Genomic DNA, 9114 nt, shown 5'->3' on the forward strand with positions numbered 1-9114 from the left:
GACAACCCAATATTTTAAGAGATCTACCCGGAGACATGATTGATGAAATCTTGTCTAGAGTCGGTCAGAATTCTTCGGCACAACTATTTAAGGCGAGATCAGTTTGTAAGACATTCGAAGAACGTTCCAAGAATGTCTTGGTTTATAAGAGACTTTCGTTTGAAAGATGGGGGATATCACATTGGGAAACCCATAAGTTACGATGTGTTTACTTTGACGCATATATTGCGGGGAACCCAAATGCTATTTTACGCAACGGGTTAAGAAATTATTTTGACTCAATGTATCCGAATATAGGACTTCATGATTTAGAAAAAGCGGCTAACATGCAACATAAAGAAGAATGCTATGCTTACGGGTTAGTAATGTTCGCTTCTCACCAAAGTGAGAAAAAGAACATCGGGCTACAGCTATTAAACAAAACGTTCCCACAAGTGACGGAGTCGGTAATTGGGGTAAGAAATGAGGTTTTTAGATTGTTACGGGACTGTTGGACATTACGTAACCCTCATCCCTTTGACGACGTTACAACACGCTGTCTTATCAACGGCCATAACGGTTATGTTCCACAAGACCAAGGATGGGAAGTAATCCTAGTAAAACCAGAATGCATGACTTGTTTCTGGACGTATGAATTACGTGTCTTTATTGCCTTTGCTGAACGACTTGTGTACTAGCTAGAATTATCTTCACAACCATCTTGTATCAAATTTATTGTGTGCTATATTTCATGCTATATGTAAAATAAGCGGTATTGTAAGTTTGTAAAATATTGTGTAAAAGTTTGAACGCGAAATATTATTATAATCAGTTTTTCATATAGAATTGTAGTAGTTGAATTGTATATTAGCTACTAAGTATGAACTTAACGGGTAGGTACTACCCGAATTTAAACTTATAAAACGCTAATATGAAGAAAAAGCTTTTATAAATGAGTTCATATTATGCTACGAAATACTATTAACTACTCTTAATATTCTGTATGATTAACTTGTTCCATTTAACTATTTTGAAGGAAATGGCACCGACTACTCGACACACCGTGAATATGAATGAAGAGGAATTCCGTACTTTTCTAGCTTCAAACATAGCCGCAGTACAGGCTGCGCTACATACCAACAATAACCTTGGATCTAGCAGTACAGGAAATCGTGTAGGATGCACCTACAAAGAATTCACTGCCTGCAAACCTTTGGAATTTGATGGAACCGAAGGACCGATCGGATTGAAACGGTGGACCGAGAAGGTGAATCGGTGTTTGCCATAAGTAAGTGTACCGAAGAGGACAAAGTGAAGTACGCTACGCATACCTTCACAGGTTCTGCGTTAACATGGTGGAATACCTATCTAGAGCAAGTGGGACAAGATGATGCGTACGCACTACCGTGGTCAGCATTCAAGCACTTGATGAACGAGAAGTACCGTCCCAGAACTGAGGTCAAGAAGCTCAAGACAGAACTTAGAGGGTTACGAACCCAAGGATTTGATATTACCACGTACGAAAGACGATTCACAGAATTGTGCCTATTGTGTCCGGGAGCATTTGAAGATGAGGAAGAGAAGATCGACGCGTTTGTGAAAGGATTACCGGAAAGAATCCAAGAAGATATAAGTTCACACGAGCCCGCCTCCGTACAACAGGCATGTAGAATGGCTCACAAACTAGTGAACCAGATTGAAGAAAGAATTAAAGAACAGACTGCTGAAGAGGCCAATGTGAAGCAAGTCAAAAGAAAGTGGGAGGAAAACGGTGATAAGAATCACCAATACAACAACAACAGCAATTATAACAATAATCGCAACAACTATCCTAACAATCGCAACATCAATCGCAACTACAACAAACGGCCCAACAACAACAACAACAACAACAACAACAACAACAACAACAACAACAACAACAGCAACCACAACAATCATCTTAACAACAATAATAACCGCAACAACAACAACAATCAGAAGCAGCTATGCCAAAGGTGTGAAAAGTATCACTCGGGGTTCTGCACCAAATTTTGCAACAAGTGTAAAAGAAATGGTCATAGCGCGGCGAAGTGTGATGTCTACGGACCAGGGGTTAACAGAACGAAAGGAACAAATGGTGTCGGAACGAGTAATGGCGGAGCAAGTAGTGTCGGAGCAAGTTATGCCAATGTAGTTTGTTATAAATTTAGAAAACCGGGCCACATTATTAGAAATTGCCCGAACCAGGAGAACACGAATGGACAAGGCCGCGGAAGAGTTTTCAATATTAATGCGGCAGAGGCACAGGAAGACCCGGAGCTTGTTACGGGTACGTTTCTTATTGACAATAAATCTGCTTACGTTTTATTTGATTCGGGTGCGGATAGAAGCTATATGAGTAGAGATTTTTGTGCTAAATTAAGTTGTCCATTGACGCCTTTGGATAGTAAATTTTTACTCGAATTAGCAAATGGTAAATTAATTTCAGCAGATAATATATGTCGGAATCGAGAAATTAAACTGGTTAGCGAAATATTTAAGATTGATTTGATACCAGTAGAGTTAGGGAGTTTTGATGTGATAATCGGTATGGACTGGTTGAAAGAAGTGAAAGCCGAGATCGTTTGTTACAAAAATGCAATTCGCATTATACGAGAAAAAGGAAAACCCTTAATGGTGTACGGAGAAAAGGGCAACACGAAGCTACATCTTATTAGTAATTTGAAGGCACAAAAACTAATAAGAAAAGGTTGCTATGCTGTTCTAGCACACGTCGAGAAAGTACAAATTGAAGAAAAGAGCATCAATGATGTTCCCATTGCAAAAGAATTTCCCGATGTATTTCCGAAAGAATTACCGGGATTACCCCCACATCGATCCGTTGAATTTCAAATAGATCTTGTACCAGGAGCTGCACCAATAGCTCGTGCTCCTTACAGACTCGCACCCAGCGAGATGAAAGAACTGCAAAGCCAATTACAAGAACTTTTAGAGCGTGGTTTCATTCGACCAAGCACATCACCGTGGGGAGCTCCTGTTTTGTTTGTCAAGAAGAAAGATGGTACATTCAGGTTGTGTATCGACTACCGAGAGTTGAACAAACTTACCATCAAGAACCGCTACCCATTACCGAGAATCGACGACTTATTTGATCAACTACAAGGCTCGTCTGTTTATTCAAAGATTGACTTACGTTCCGGGTATCATTAAATGCGGGTGAAAGAAGATGATATTCCAAAGACTGCTTTCAGAACACGTTACGGTCATTACGAGTTTATGGTCATGCCGTTTGGTTTAACTAATGCACCAGCTGTTTTCATGGACCTTATGAACCGAGTGTGTAGACCATACCTTGACAAGTTTGTCATTGTTTTCATTGATGACATACTTATTTACTCAAAGAATAACCAAGAACACGGTGAACATTTGAGAAAGGTGTTAGAAGTATTGAGGAAGGAAGAATTGTACGCTAAGTTTTCAAAGTGTGCATTTTGGTTGGAAGAAGTTCAATTCCTCGGTCACATAGTGAACAAAGAAGGTATTAAGGTAGATCCGGCAAAGATAGAAACTGTTGAAAAGTGGGAAACCCCGAAAACTCTGAAACACATACGCCAGTTTTTAGGACTAGCTGGTTACTACAGAAGGTTCATCCAAGACTTTTCCAGAATAGCAAAACCCTTGACTGCATTAACGCATAAAGGGAAGAAATTTGAATGGAATGATGAACAAGAGAAAGCGTTTCAGTTATTGAAGAAAAAGCTAACTACGGCACCTATATTGTCATTGCCTGAAGGGAATGATGATTTTGTGATTTATTGTGATGCATCAAAGCAAGGTCTCGGTTGTGTATTAATGCAACGAACGAAGGTGATTGCTTATGCGTCTAGACAATTGAAGATTCACGAACAAAATTATACGACACATGATTTGGAATTAGGCGCGGTTGTTTTTGCATTAAAGACTTGGAGGCACTACTTATATGGGGTCAAAAGTATTATATATACCGACCACAAAAGTCTTCAACACATATTTAATCAGAAACAACTGAATATGAGGCAGCGTAGGTGGATTGAATTATTGAATGATTACGACTTTGAGATTCATTACCACCCGGAGAAGGCAAATGTGGTAGCCGATGCCTTGAGCAGGAAGGACAGAGAACCCATTCGAGTAAAATCTATGAATATAATGATTCATAATAACATTACTACTCAAATAAAGGAGGCGCAACAAGGAGTTTTAAAAGAGGAAAATTTAAAGGATGAAATACCCAAAGGATCGGAGAAGCATCTTAATATTCGGGAAGACGGAACCCGGTATAGGGCTGAAAGGATTTGGGTACCAAAATTTGGAGATATGAGAGAAATGGTACTTAGAGAAGCTCATAAAACCAGATACTCAATACATCCTGGAACGGGGAAGATGTACAAAGATCTCAAGAAACATTTTTGGTGGCCGGGTATGAAAGCTGATGTTGCTAAATACGTAGGAGAATGTTTGACGTGTTCTAAGGTCAAAGCTGAGCATCAGAAACCATCAGGTCTACTTCAACAACCCGAAATCCCGGAATGGAAATGGGAAAACATTACCATGGATTTCATCACTAAATTGCCAAGGACTGCAAGTGGTTTTGATACTATTTGGGTAATAGTTGATCGTCTCACCAAATCAGCACACTTCCTACCAATAAGAGAAGATGACAAGATGGAGAAGTTAGCACGACTGTATTTGAAGGAAGTCGTCTCCAGACATGGAATACCAATCTCTATTATCTCTGATAGGGATGGCAGATTTATTTCAAGATTCTGGCAGACATTACAGCAAGCATTAGGAACTCGTCTAGACATGAGTACTGCCTATCATCCACAAACTGATGGGCAGAGCGAAAGGACGATACAAACGCTTGAAGACATGCTACGAGCATGTGTTATTGATTTCGGAAACAGTTGGGATCGACATCTACCGTTAGCAGAATTTTCCTACAACAACAGCTACCATTCAAGCATTGAGATGGCACGGTTTGAAGCACTTTATGGTAGAAAGTGCAGGTCTCCAATTTTTTGGAGTGAAGTGGGGGATAGACAGATTACGGGTCCGGAGATTATACAAGAAACTACCGAGAAGATCATCCAAATTCAACAACGGTTGAAAACCGCCCAAAGTCGACAAAAGAGCTACGCTGACATTAAAAGAAAAGATATAGAATTTGAAATTGGAGAGATGGTCATGCTTAAAGTTGCACCTTGGAAAGGCATTGTTCGATTTGGTAAACGAGGGAAATTAAATCCAAGGTATATTGGACCATTCAAGATTATTGATCGTCTCGGACCAGTAGCTTACCGACTTGAGTTACCTCAACAACTCGCGGCTGTACATAACACTTTCCACGTCTCGAATTTGAAGAAATGTTTTGCTAAAGAAGACACTATTCCGTTAGATGAAATCCAAATCAACGAAAAACTTCAATTCATCGAAGAACCCGTCGAAATAATGGATCGTGAGGTTAAAAGACTTAAGCAAAACAAGATACCAATTGTTAAGGTTCGATGGAATGCTCGTAGAGGACCCGAGTTCACCTGGGAGCGTGAAGATCAGATGAAGAAGAAATACTCGCATCTATTTCCAGAAGATTCGTCAACACCTTCAACAGCTTAAAATTTCGGGACGAAATTTATTTAACGGGTAGGTACTGTAGTGACCCGAACTTTTCCATGTTTACATATATTAATTAAGATTGATATTTACATGATTAAATGTTTCTAACATGTTAAGCAATCAAAATTGTTAAGACTTGATTAATTGAAATATGTTTCATATAGACAATTGACCACCCAAGTTGACCGGTGATTCACGAACGTTAAAACTTGTAAAAACTATATGATGACATATATATAGATATATATATATATATATAGTTAACATGATACTATGATAATTAAACATATCATTAAGTATATTAACAATGAACTACATATGTAAAAACAAGGCTACTAACTTAATGATTTTTAAACGAGATATATATGTAACGATTATCGTTGTAAAGACATTTAATGTATATATATCATATTAAGAGATATTCATACATGATAATATCATGATAATATAATAATTTAAACTCTCATTTGATATTATAAACATTGGGTTAACAACATTTAACAAGATCGTTAACCTAAAGGTTTCAAAACAACACTTACATGTAACGACTAACGATGACTTAACGACTCAGTTAAAATGTATATACATGTAGTGTTTTAATATGTATTTATACACTTTTGAAAGACTTCAATACACTTATCAAAATAATTCTACTTAACAAAAATGCTTACAATTACATCCTCGTTCAGTTTCATCAACAATTCTACTCGTATGCACCCGTATTCGTACTCGTACAATACACAGCTTTTAGATGTATGTACTATTGGTATATACACTCCAATGATCAGCTCTTAGCAGCCCATGTGAGTCACCTAACACATGTGGGAACCATCATTTGGCAACTAGCATGAAATATCTCATAAAATTACAAAAATATGAGTAATCATTCATGACTTATTTACATGAAAACAAAATTACACATCCTTTATATCTAATCCATACACCAACGACCAAAAACACCTACAAACACTTTCATTCTTCAATTTTCTTCATCTAATTGATCTCTCTCAAGTTCTATCTTCAAGTTGTAAGTGTTCTTCATAAATTCCAAAAGTTCTAGTTTCATAAAATCAAGAATACTTTCAAGTTTGCTAGCTCACTTCCAATCTTGTAAGGTGATCATCCAACCTCAAGAAATCTTTGTTTCTTACAGTAGGTTATCATTCTAATACAAGGTAATAATCATATTCAAACTTTGGTTCAATTTCTATAACTATAACAATCTTATTTCAAGTGATGATCTTACTTGAACTTGTTTTCGTGTCATGATTCTGCTTCAAGAACTTCGAGCCATCCAAGGATCCATTGAAGCTAGATCCATATTTCTCTTTTCCAGTAGGTTTATCCAAGGAACTTAAGGTAGTAATGATGTTCATAACATCATTCGATTCATACATATAAATCTATCTTATTCGAAGGTTTAAACTTGTAATCACTAGAACATAGTTTAGTTAATTCTAAACTTGTTCGCAAACAAAAGTTAATCCTTCTAACTTGACTTTTAAAATCAACTAAACACATGTTCTATATCTATATGATATGCTAACTTAATGATTTAAAACCTGGAAACACGAAAAACACCGTAAAACCGGATTTACGCCGTCGTAGTAACACCGCGGGCTGTTTTGGGTTAGTTAATTAAAAACTATGATAAACTTTGATTTAAAAGTTGTTATTCTGAGAAAATAATTTTTATTATGAACATGAAACTATATCCAAAAATTATGGTTAAACTCAAAGTGGAAGTATATTTTCTAAAATGGTCATCTAGACGTCGTTCTTTCGACTGAAATGACTACCTTTACAAAAACGACTTGTAACTTATTTTTCTGATTATAAAACTATACTTTTTCTATTTAGATTCATAAAATAGAGTTCAATATGAAACCATAGCAATTTGATTCACTCAAAACGGATTTAAAATGAAGAAGTTATGGGTAAAACAAGATTGGATAATTTTTCTCATTTTAGCTACGTGAAAATTGGTAACAAATCTATTCCAACCATAACTTAATCAACTTGTATTGTATATTATGTAATCTTGAGATACCATAGACACATATACAATGTTTCGACCTATCATGTCGACACATCTATATATATTTCGGAACAACCATAGACACTCTATATGTGAATGTTGGAGTTAGCTATACAGGGTTGAGGTTGATTCCAAAATATATATAGTTTGAGTTGTGATCAATACTGAGATACATATACACTGGGTCGTGGATTGATTCAAGATAATATTTATCGATTTATTTCTGTACATCTAACTGTGGACAACTAGTTGTAGGTTACTAACGAGGACAGCTGACTTAATAAACTTAAAACATCAAAATATATTAAAAGTGTTGCAAATATATTTTGAACATACTTTGATATATATGTATATATTGTTATAGGTTCGTGAATCAACCAGTGGCCAAGTCTTACTTCCCGACGAAGTAAAAATCTGTGAAAGTGAGTTATAGTCCCACTTTTAAAATCTAATATTTTTGGGATGAGAATACATGCAGGTTTTATAAATGATTTACAAAATAGACACAAGTACGTGAAACTACATTCTATGGTTGAATTATCGAAATCGAATATGCCCCTTTTTATTAAGTCTGGTAATCTAAGAATTAGGGAACAGACACCCTAATTGACGCGAATCCTAAAGATAGATCTATTGGGCCTAACAAACCCCATCCAAAGTACCGGATGCTTTAGTTCTTCGAAATTTATATCATATCCGAAGGGTGTCCCGGAATGATGGGGATATTCTTATATATGCATCTTGTTAATGTCGGTTACCAGGTGTTCACCATATGAATGATTTTTATCTCTATGTATGGGATGTGTATTGAAATATGAAATCTTGTGGTCTATTATTATGATTTGATATATATAGGTTAAACCTATAACTCACCAACATTTTTGTTGACGTTTTAAGCATGTTTATTCTCAGGTGATTATTAAGAGCTTCCGCTGTCGCATACTTAAATAAGGACGAGATTTGGAGTCCATGCTTGTATGATATTGTGTAAAAACTGCATTCAAGAAACTTATTTTGTTGTAACATATTTGTATTGTAAACCATTATGTAATGATCGTGTGTAAACAGGATATTTTAGATTATCATTATTTGATAATCTACGTAAAGCTTTTTAAAACCTTTATCTATGAAATAAAGGTTATGGTTTGTTTTAAAAATGAATGCAGTCTTTGAAAAACGTCTCATATAGAGGTCAAAACCTCGCAACGAAATCAATTAATATGGAACGTTTTTAATCAATAAGAACGGGACATTTCACCAATTTCCCATCATCTATTCTGGATGAATTGGGGATGGGTTCGTAATATACTAAATCACTGGAGACAAGAAGAAGGTGATCCATTCCATCTACAAAATTGACCTCTTGGCGATGAACCTAAAGCACTTACCGGCGAACCTATTCGAAACACCATTTTCTCTCTCATTTCTAGAGTATCTCGTCACGATTATATACTATCCCA

The sequence above is a fragment of the Rutidosis leptorrhynchoides genome, chromosome 11 (genome assembly GCF_046630445.1).
Source record: "Rutidosis leptorrhynchoides isolate AG116_Rl617_1_P2 chromosome 11, CSIRO_AGI_Rlap_v1, whole genome shotgun sequence".
Classification (NCBI taxonomy): Eukaryota; Viridiplantae; Streptophyta; class Magnoliopsida; order Asterales; family Asteraceae; genus Rutidosis; species Rutidosis leptorrhynchoides.